General features: G+C 53.2%; 1 protein-coding gene across 5 annotated transcripts in view; it reads left to right on the top strand.

Annotated features, from left to right (window-relative positions):
• The first annotated feature begins 1,142 nt into the window (after nt 1-1,142).
• LOC144734859 (uncharacterized) overlaps nt 1,143-10,304 on the top strand; it is a 32,525-nt gene continuing 23,363 nt past the window's right edge. For 2 of the 5 annotated variants that reach the window (XM_078617281.1, XM_078617277.1), the window contains exons 1-2: nt 1,144-1,848; nt 10,261-10,304. The exon at nt 10,261-10,304 is cut by the window's right edge and continues 58 nt beyond it. The gene's annotated coding sequence lies outside the window, so the exon portion shown is untranslated. Of the gene's footprint in view, nt 1,849-6,649; nt 6,814-7,846; nt 7,934-10,260 lie in introns of those variants that run through there. The other 3 variants (XM_078617278.1, XM_078617279.1, XM_078617280.1) reach the window with 3 other exon arrangements.

Genomic DNA, 10,304 nt, shown 5'->3' with positions numbered 1-10,304 from the left:
GACAAGGGGTGGGGGGCGAGGGGGGGGTCAAGGGGGGGGCGACAAGGGGATTGCGGAGTAAATAGACGCGGGGAGTCGGAGAGAGACAGAGAGTGACTGAGTGAGTGAGTGAGACACGGGGGCGGCTTGGGTGGGGGGCGGGGGAGACGTGGAATGAGACACGGAGACACGAGGAGACCCCAGCACACACATGTACACACACACACACATGTACACACGTGTGTGTTGCCGTATTTTGTGAGAGAACGTTGGGGTGCGTCTTACAATCCGGTATGTGTGCGTGTGAGCACCTCCGTCCGTGCGGTTTTATTGACCCCGTGCACAGCGTCTTGGGTGCGTCTTACTTTCCGAACGTCTCATAATGTGGGGAGAGTTCGGTACTGGTCAGTGAGACCACTGCCCAGAGAGACCAGGGGGCACGAGAGACCCGATAGAGGGCAGGGGGGGGGGGGGTTGTTTGACCATACTTCACCACGCTGGTTCAGTGCGGGTTGATGGAGTTGGAAAGGCCCAGGTCTCACACCACTGATGGTAGCCGTGGCCAGGAATCGAACTCACGATCCCGAGTTTGTAGTTTGCTCTTGCATGAACGTCTGGTGATCCAGGACCAGGTGTTACAAGCCTGAAGCCCAGCGTACATGGGACGTGGGGCAGCTTTGGGCCAACGTTTCGAATCACATGGCAACGTTGGGTCAACGCTGAACCAACGTTGGGTACAAGGGGCCGTCCATATAATGACGTCACGCACTTAGGGGGGGGGTTGGGGGGTAAGACATTTGTGAAGATGTGTGACGAGGGGGGGGGGGAGAAATGTGACGTCACATCAAAATGCGCAACTTTAAATAAATATAGACAACACGTTCTACTTAATTAAACGGACTTTTTAATAAATGTTTTCTCCTACAACATCAGAGTGCAGCGCCACATTAAATACGCACTACAATGACAATAGTTTAAAGCGATTTGAAGCATGTTTTATTGGGGGGGGGGGGGGCAGAGCTTTGTGACGTCATATTTGAGGAGGAGGGGGGGTCTGACTTTTTGTAACGAGGGGGGGGGTAAAAAATATTCCATAAATCGCGTGACGTCATTTATGGACGGCCCATAATACATTCATTAATGATTAAGATTTAGTGACTCGGTTATCATTTTCTCTATTTTGCACTCCTCTGGTGTTTCTGTATAATTTGCTGTTGTGACTTGCTGACCCGCCCATGCTGGACATAGGCGAAAAAGCGCTTCATAGCTCATGGGATTCCTCCTGCAGACTAAATACAGATTCTGGACAGAGGACAAAGTTGTGCTCATTATGTCAATTGAAGTCAATGGAAATGGCTTAAAAGCAATTTACATGGACTATACCACTACACACCACGGAAGGGGAGAGAGGGAGGAGGGATCTCGGAGTAGGAAGTTAATGATTAACAACCCGGATCTTGCACCCATTTCAACAACTTTCTTTTCCGAACTAAAATTAATTTAACACAGCATTCATTCACGTGATTAAAACCAATATATAATATCGATTAATTATATTGAAATTATCGGGAACTGTATTGAACCTGGGGGATTTTAAACCGGGTCCGGTAGAAACAATCTCCGCCTCCCACCCCCCTCACGTGAGCGGGACACTTGGTATGGCCCATCGGGGGTCGCCACCGCGTGGGGACCCAAGCCGGGCTCAATTGCGGGAGGAAATCCTCTTGAGCGGACGTGGGGACTGCGACGGTGTTCGCGGTCCCACCAGATTGTCGGGGGTCTTGGACCGGTACCGGAGTCCCCGGACTGCCACAGTAGGCGAGGACGAAGAGGAGAGGGCCATGCTGATGGGAACCCGTGTGTGAGCTGGTAAGGACCGGTGTGTGTGTGTAATGGTGATTGGGTGGGTATGAGTGGAGTGAGTCGAGTAGGGTGAGTGGGTGTTGTGTGGGAGAGTGCGTTGTGGGTGAGTGGGTCAGTGGGTGTACGTGGGTCGAGTGTGAGTTGGCATGGCTGTGTGTGTTAATGGTGTGTGTGAGGAGTGTTAGTGTTGGGGGGGAGTGAGTGGTGTGTTTGGTTTGTGTGGTGGGTGTGAGCAGTTTGTGTGGTGAGTGGGGCGTGTGTGTGAATCTGGTGTGTGAGAAGTTTGTGTGTGCAAATGAAATTGTTCAGAACATCATGACCGTGTGAATTATTCAATTTGTTCAGAACAACAACAATATCACAGGGGAAGCATTGTGCAGAACACAGTGACGGTGGGAATCACTTTGTTCAGAACAATAATGGCAATGCGAATTGCATTGTTTGAAACAATGACAGTGAATCGCTTTGTTAAGAACAATAACGAGTTTGAATCACATTCTTTAGAACAAAATGTCAGTAAATTATTTTGTTCAGAAAAACAATGCCAGTGTGAAATCACATTGATCAGAACACCCATGACCGTAAAGTCTTTGTTAATAAAACAATGCCGGTGTGAATCACATTGTTAACAACGCCAGTTTGAGTAAAATTGTCCAGAACAGTCGTAACAGTCAATCTCTTTGTTCAGAGCCACAATGAAAGAGTGAATGATGTTGTTCACAACAATAATCCGAATCGTTATTTAGACTGGAGGAATCAATGAGCTATGCAGCTCTTTTTCAATGTCAGTGTGAATCACATTGTAAAAACACAATAGTGCCGATGTGAATCACATTGTTCAGAACAACAATGAAAGTGTGAATCGTATTGTTCAGAACAATAATGCCAATGTGAATCACATTGGTCATAACAATAATGTCAGCGTGAATGGCAGTCTTCAAAACAACATTGCCGATGTGAATCGCCTTGTTCAATGCTGTGTGTATATTCAGCCACCGCGCGCGTGATCGTAACGTGACCCCTTGGCTCGTGTTGCCACCTGTCCCTGGTTTCCACGGAATCGTCCTCGAAAATCTGTTGGTCCTTCCGTGACTTTACACGTCCCGGTTACATCATCATCATCATCATAATAACAACAACAACGATAAACATCGATAATTAAAACAATATTATAAATCCGCGAGTTTACCCAGGGAAAGCCTCACCGAGTCTCATACCTGTCAACCCCTTACCAGTGCCCAACCTCATTACAGACCAATTCAGACCTCATCGGTCAACCCGTGCCCTTACAAATCTCAACGTTCATCCTACAAAGTCCCATCACAAGGGAGAAACACAAACAAAGAGACACATTTATGTTTGCCCGCATTGAAACGGCTGTGCGCTGTATGGACCTGGAAACTCAATTTCCCTGTACAAGAATACGGCTAAACCGTATGGGTTGACAGCTATGGAGTCTTAAGACTCCTTTTCCGGAGGGTCCTGCCGAGTTTTCACAGTAGTGGGATGGGGGGCGATGTTGCTGCTGTTGCTGCTGTTGCTGCTGCTGCCGTGTGATCCCAATTGAGTAATTTTCAGGCAAGGTACCTGCAGATTGAATCATTTGCACTGGGATATCTCTCCGAGTGTCTCTTCCTGGGATCTCGTTGCATCTCCGAGGTTGCAAGCAACTCCTGCTGCCGGACAGTGGTTGCTAGGCGTGACTGCTGCCTCTAATCCAGCCCCGTGGAGGCAGGAGCTCCGAGGGTTGGCGGATCATGTTGTGAAACTCCCGTCCCGTGGGCTTCGAGGAGATGCCGTATACCCTTTGTTCGCCAGGACAAGGCGGTGCAGCAAGCGGACTAATTCGCCATCCATTTACATCTATACGGGGATAGAGTGTTGCCCCCTCGCTCGCACCTGCGGGGTTTCTCCGGGTGCTCCGGGTTCCCTCCGCATGTCTAATAAACAACTCATTAATTGGCTGAAAACATCTTAAAATAAAAGCCCAGTGTGTATGGCGGCTGAGGCAGGCCCACTCTTGAGAAAGTTATTTCATGGGTAAATAAGTCTACATGACGTGTGTGTGTGTTTATATATTGTTATTACATTTGTTAGGAACAGAAAATCTGGTTTTCTATCGTTGGTGCGTCGTTTCCTTTTTCAGCACCGCGCGAGACGTCGTTACGCCAGTTCGCGATGTCCTATTTGCGTGTCAAAGACAAAGATCCCCCGTGTAGCCTAAACAGACTGTTTGGGCAAGTGCTGTTAGCGAGCACCTATGGAGGCCGGAACGGCACACAAGGGGGGCGGTGGGTGGCCACCACCACACCCGGCCACCTTTGTCTCCCTCGTGGTGAATTTTACACACTGCAACCAAGTCCTCATTTGAGGTTGAGTCGACCAAGGGGAAGCTTGTGTTGGTTGGCCGTGAGCGCAAATGGAGCTCAGGTGAATGCCAGGTTCGTCGAGCAGCGCGATAACCGCCCCCACTCCCACGACAATAACCACCTTGGTGGCGGTGACGTCACCACGGCGCTCGTGCCAGGCTAGGTGCACTTTGAGGCCACGTGAAGTGTCGAACGCCCGCTGGCAGGAGGTCACGGAATGGACCCAGGTGCCACGGGTCGACTGCCTGAGATGACTGGCCGATGCACCACCTGTGCCCCCTACTGTGCCAACTCTCTGCGCTTTAGCCGCCCGGCGCTCCGCTCGTTGTTGTGAGCGTCGCTCCTCTGCCCTCCGTTGTTGCTGGAGGGCGACTGCCTCCAACTGCCCAGTAGCAGCGTCCTTCACGAGCCTCCTCCACAGAGGCCGATCTTGACACCGCTGGCACCAGTTATCGGCAAGTCCGATCAGCTCCCCCACATCCTTCTGTAACCGCATCAGCTCCATCTCTGTTTTTAGGCCGTGCCGTGCCCGTCTATCCCTCTCGATCCGGCTGAAGAGAAGCTGCTTGGCCATGCGGTGGCTGGGCATGCGGTGGCTACATGAAACCAGCCAAGGCAGCCACGCTTGCAGAAGTAGCTCACCGATGGGGGACTGTGTCCACATCTCCTCTCAACTGCAATCCGGTCCCGTTAAACCCATGATGGGTCGTGGGCAGGGCCAGCCTGAATGTTTAAAACCGGCGCGGATTAACCACATTGAAAATATGCACAGAGACGAAGATCCCCACGTTTATAGCCTTAAATACACACGCGGAAGACGAGAGAGACAGACAGCTGTTTATATCACCGAGTAACTAAATAATGAAGCAATCGCACAAGAGACCTTTACCCCCTCCACCCCTCCCCAGCGGCACCGCCGCCCCCCCCCCCCAGGGCGCTGCCCCCCAGCCGGCCCCCACTGCCCCCCAGCTGCCCCCCAGCTGCCCCCCAGCCGGCCCCCACTGCCCCCCAGCTGCCCCCCAGCTGCCCCCCAGCCGGCCCCCACTGCCCCCACTGCACCCCCGACGCGAGCTCCTGGAGTCGAACCGAGGCGGCGGTGCGGCTCCGCTGGCTCCTCCACGTGGCAGGCTGCTGCTGCTGCTGCCGCCGCTTGCCGGCCGGGCTGCAGCGCGCGAGGAAGGAAGTACAGCAAGTAGGATCGGCCACGCGGCGTCTCTCGCCTCTCTGTAGCCCCCCCTGTGCGTTTTGTATGTGAGTTGGGGATTTTGTTTAATCCCACCCCGGTTTGACCTCTTGGTCTGGGTTTGGTTCCTGCTCTGGGGTTTTGTTGTGGATGCCATCCACGCGGTGTTTCCCGGGTCCCAGTTTGGACTTTTTAGTGCTGTGTCCAGATCGTGTCGAGATTGTGTACAGTATTGTGGACTGTACTGTAGTGTGTGTGTTGGCTCTGCGGTCGGGCGCAATCAGCTGCTGCTACACTCACAGTCACTCACAGTCACTCACACAGTCACACAGTCACTCAGTCACACAGTCACTCACACAGTCACTCAGTCACTCACACAGTCACTCAGTCACTCACTCACACACTCAGTCACTCACACAGTCACTCACTCACATAGTCACTCGCTCAGTCACTCAGTCACTCACACAGTCACTCGCTCAGTCACTCGCTCAGTCACTCGCTCAGTCACTCGCTCAGTCACTCGCTCAGTCACTCGCTCAGTCACTCAGTCACTCAGTCAGTCACTCAGTTACTCAGTCAGTCACGCACACAGTCACTTTCACAGTCACTCAGTCACTCACACAGTCATTCAGTCACTCACAGTCACTCACACAGTCACTCACTGACACTGTCACTCACTCTTCACTCACTCACACTGCCATTCACTCAGTCACTCACTCTACACTCACACACTGTCACGCACTCACACTGCCACTCAGACTCACTCACTGTCACTCACTCAATGCCACTCATGTATTCACACTGTCACGAACTCACTAACAATCACACTGTCATTCACTTATTCATTGACTCCTCACTCACCCACACGCACTCGCACTCACTCATACAGAACACACACTCACACACCCACCTCCGATTAGCATGGTTGGCTACGTACGGTGCGAAAGAAGTCCAACATATACACACTCTCACACCTCACTGCAGGTCACCCCACTTCACTCTCTGATTTATTCCTCTCACTGCTCCACTCCGGAACTACCTCCTCCCATCACCATCATCATCACCATCCCTCCCCATCTCTCAACAGCAATAAACTCGCTCGCTCAGTGCAGCAAACGCAATCATTAACTCACGTTGCCGATTGCACCGTGGATCACAGTGCTGTTTGTCGCTGGCCGCTTGTCATTGTGTGGTTCTTAGATTCAGCATTTGAGTAAAACAATCTGCACGCTGCCCCAACTGCTGCGGCGAAGGTAGCGACACCCTTGGTCTAAACAACAACAGCCACCGCCGTCCGTGGTGACGGCACCACCGGCGCTTGTGCCAGGCTAGGTGCACTTTGAGGGCACGTGAAGTCTCGAATGCTCGCTGGTTGAAGACCACGGGACAGACCCAGGTGCCATGGGTTGATTGACTGAGGTGACCGGCAGATGCACCGCCTGTGCGTCTCACTGTGTCAATTTGCTGCGTTTTATCCGCCCGGCGCTTCACTCGTTGTTGTGAGCGTCGCTCCACCGCCCTCCGTTGTTGTTGGAGGGCGACTGCCTCCAACTGCCCAGTAGCGTCCTTCACGAGCCTCCTCCACAGAGGCCGATCGTGACAGCGCTGGTCCACTCAGCTGCACATTCTTCTGTTTGTGCTAAACATAACTCATCACACACACACATTGCTTACCCGCAATGCATTTTACACACACGCGCACACACACACACATTGCTTACCCGCAATGCATTTTACACACACGCGCACACACACACACATTGCCGACCACATCCACATTATCCTGACGAAGATGTCACCCACCCCGCCCGCCCAGAGTGGCAGCGCGTTCTCTGTTAATCAGCCAAAGAATAAAAATACGAGTGAGTGAGTGTGCGGGGCGGTGGCGCAGCGGTGAGCGCGCTGTGCTAAGAATTCAGGGACCCGATTATCCGAACCAGTCCTGGGCCTTCCCTACGTAGATTCGGCCTCAAATGAGTATTGTACCTGGTGCGGTGCGTGAACATCGTCTCTGGGGAGGCAAAGGCGGCTGGGCGTGGTGCTGGCCACCCTCGTGTGGCGTTCCGGCCTTCATCGGTGCTACTTGCGAAGAGCACTTGCCCCAAACAGTCTGTGAAGGCTATACGTGGGGTGGGGGGATATTTTGTCTTGTGAGTAAGCGTAGGGGTGTGTATGCGAGTGAGTCAGTGTGAGTGTATGAGTGTGATTTTTATAATGTCAAACTGAGTTTCCGTAGAATAATGGACAGCACCCTGAGACCTACAGTCTGGAGAACTCGAGCTCCCGACGAGGCACGGGAGATCGAGCGGTGGTGATCTAACGTGGAAGAGTAGGCCAATGCACCCTCGAATAGTTCGCGCTCGCGGAGGATGCCCCCTTCCCGCCAGCAGCGGCGTGAGCAACGAATTGCAGCTCTGCGCCTTTACCTTTGCCTGATTATATTAATTCACAGCCCCTGGGTGGATGCACTGCTGGATGAAGGCTCCCGCCACGCCACGTCTGTCACGCTCGTTGTTCCACCGTGCCTCTCGCCACGCTGGTCAGTGCGCGGTCGGGCGGGAGGTGGCGGTGCGGGGGCACCAGCTCGGCGGCTCTGGTGCCTGCGAGAGCCGCTCTGATGTTCGCCGTAGCCGGGAAACCGAATACTCCGTCCGTGCCGCGTCCCTTATCCCAGTGCGCACCGACTGCTCCGTAGTTTGGTCAGTTGGACGATCAGCGTCCATTACTCGCTGGCAAGGCCGCACGCGTCTCGCGTCTCGCGTCAAACCTGTGACGTGCAAGTCGGCGAGACCGCTGCCACGGCCGCCCTCGGCGACAAACCCAGAGAGAGCGGAATCTGACGTGGTCCTGGCATCACGGTGAGGGGGGTGTGCGTGTGCATGGCCTTTCCGAGGTGGATTGAGCCTCTACTGAGTACCTGGTGCGGTGTGTAAAGATGGATGTACGTGTCTGTTGAACTTCTTTTGCACCGTACGTAACCAACCGGGCTAATCGGAGGTGCGGGGAAGGACAACAAACTAAACACAAAAAGTTGTTCTGAAGAAATAAGTTTTCAATTTAGTAACCCATAGACACACAGACACATAGAGACTCAGTGACCCATCGAGATACATGGAGACACATAGAGATACACAGACTCGTATACATAGTGACCCATCTAGATAAATAGAGATTAACTCAAGACAGGCCACAGCAGTGAGACTGTGGCCATGCTGCACAAGCTATGGACCACACAGCGAACCCACTGCGGGCTGCGCTCCTTCGACGGAGGAGGTTGAGGAAGAGCGACACGACACGGACTCTCTCTGTCTGCACTATGGGAACCTCATTTGCCAGTAAAAATATGATAATTGGTTCTTTACCCTTCTATCTGGCAACAAAACTGACACCTTTTTTTACAAGGAGTCATGTTTGCATAGACCGCAATACCTGCAGTCATAATACAAACAAAAGAACATAACTCTGATAATGTGCACTGTCCTTAAAGTTGATTGATCCACACCCGAGACAGCTTTCCTTAGAGCCTAGTCTCATATGGGTTGGACCAGATGACGCCAAAAGGCGCACAACTCAAAAAAAGGTGTCAGTTTTGTTGCCAGATAGAAAGAACCAATTATCTCTCTGTCTGCTGAAGCCCTCTCGTAGTAGCAGCAGCAGCAGCAGGCCTCGACAGTGGCATCGAGTTATCCCGTACCACGCTACTGCTGCTGCAGCTGTTGTCGCCACGACACGGCAAGACGAGAGTTCACTTCTGAGCGAGCCTCGCGAGTCCCAAGGTCCCCTCGTCGAGGACGGCTCCTGCCGCATCGGGGTCCTCGGCCTCGTGCATCGCGAGCGTTTTGGTGCCGCGCGGGAGGAGCCCGGTGGACAACCGCGGAGAACACCTTCCGGGCGTACGAGACGAAGGGGGAGGGGTGGGGGGGTGTGCAGAGGGACGGGGGGGGGTAACACTCAAGAGCTCTGCACTGATGGATTCAACAATCCATTATTGTACTGCCGTAAGCTGGCCACGGCAGGGCCCGTGCCTACAGCGCTAGCGGTGTTTGCACGGGGGGCAGCGTCTGCTCCCGCGTACCAACCCGGGCTTAGCGGCTGCTTAGCCTCTGAGATCTGATGCGGTGGGCTGCAGGTAAAAATATGTTGATACGTTAAATAAAAACATGCCCAGCTAAGGGTGGTTTGTCCGTGTGCGCGATTGCATCTGTGTATACGCGTTTGTGTGCGCGCGCATCTGTGCGTGTCCGTGTGTAGGTGTTCTGCTGCGTGCGAGTGTAGAAGCGTTTCCATGTGTCTCTCCGTGTGTGTCCACTCGGACGATGCTATCTGTGCCCATGCCTGTCTCGTGTGTGAATTAAGATCGGTGGCGCAGTGGTTAGCGCGCTGCGCTACGAACCTGGGTGCCCGAGTTAGATTCTCGCTCACGGTCAAGAACTGTGATGATTATCTGAACCGGTCCTGGGCCTCCCTTGGGTCGACTCAGCCTCATATGTGTGTGATGTTTAAACATCGCCACTGGGAAGACAAAGGTGATCGGGCTTAGTGTTGTCCCTCCACCCCTTAGTGTGCCGTGCCGGCCTTCATCAGCGCTCGTCAAAAACAGCACTTGCCCCAACAGTCTGTCAAAGGCTATACGGGGGATCTTTGTGCGTGTTCACACCATGAATGATTGTGTGTGTGTGTGTGTGCGCACATTAATGACTATCTGCTAATCTACTGTACACACACACGCGCACACAGATGTATGCAGGATGTGCAATGTGCCTTCTCTACGCATTCTTTGACGGCGCCTGCCCCACGTGTTTAAGATTTCTGCTCAACCCGTTTTGCCGGCGCCCCTGGGCTCATGCGCTGTACCTGTCGGCACAGGTGCTGTTTGCGAGCGCCTATTAAGGGCGGCACGGAGAGGGAGT

This window comes from Lampetra planeri, chromosome 53 (assembly GCF_965212315.1).
Source record: "Lampetra planeri chromosome 53, kcLamPlan1.2.h2, whole genome shotgun sequence".
In the NCBI taxonomy this organism is placed as follows: Eukaryota; Metazoa; Chordata; class Hyperoartia; order Petromyzontiformes; family Petromyzontidae; genus Lampetra; species Lampetra planeri.
Note: the sequence above shows the minus strand (reverse complement) of the source record. Positions and strands in the feature narration are given on the sequence as shown.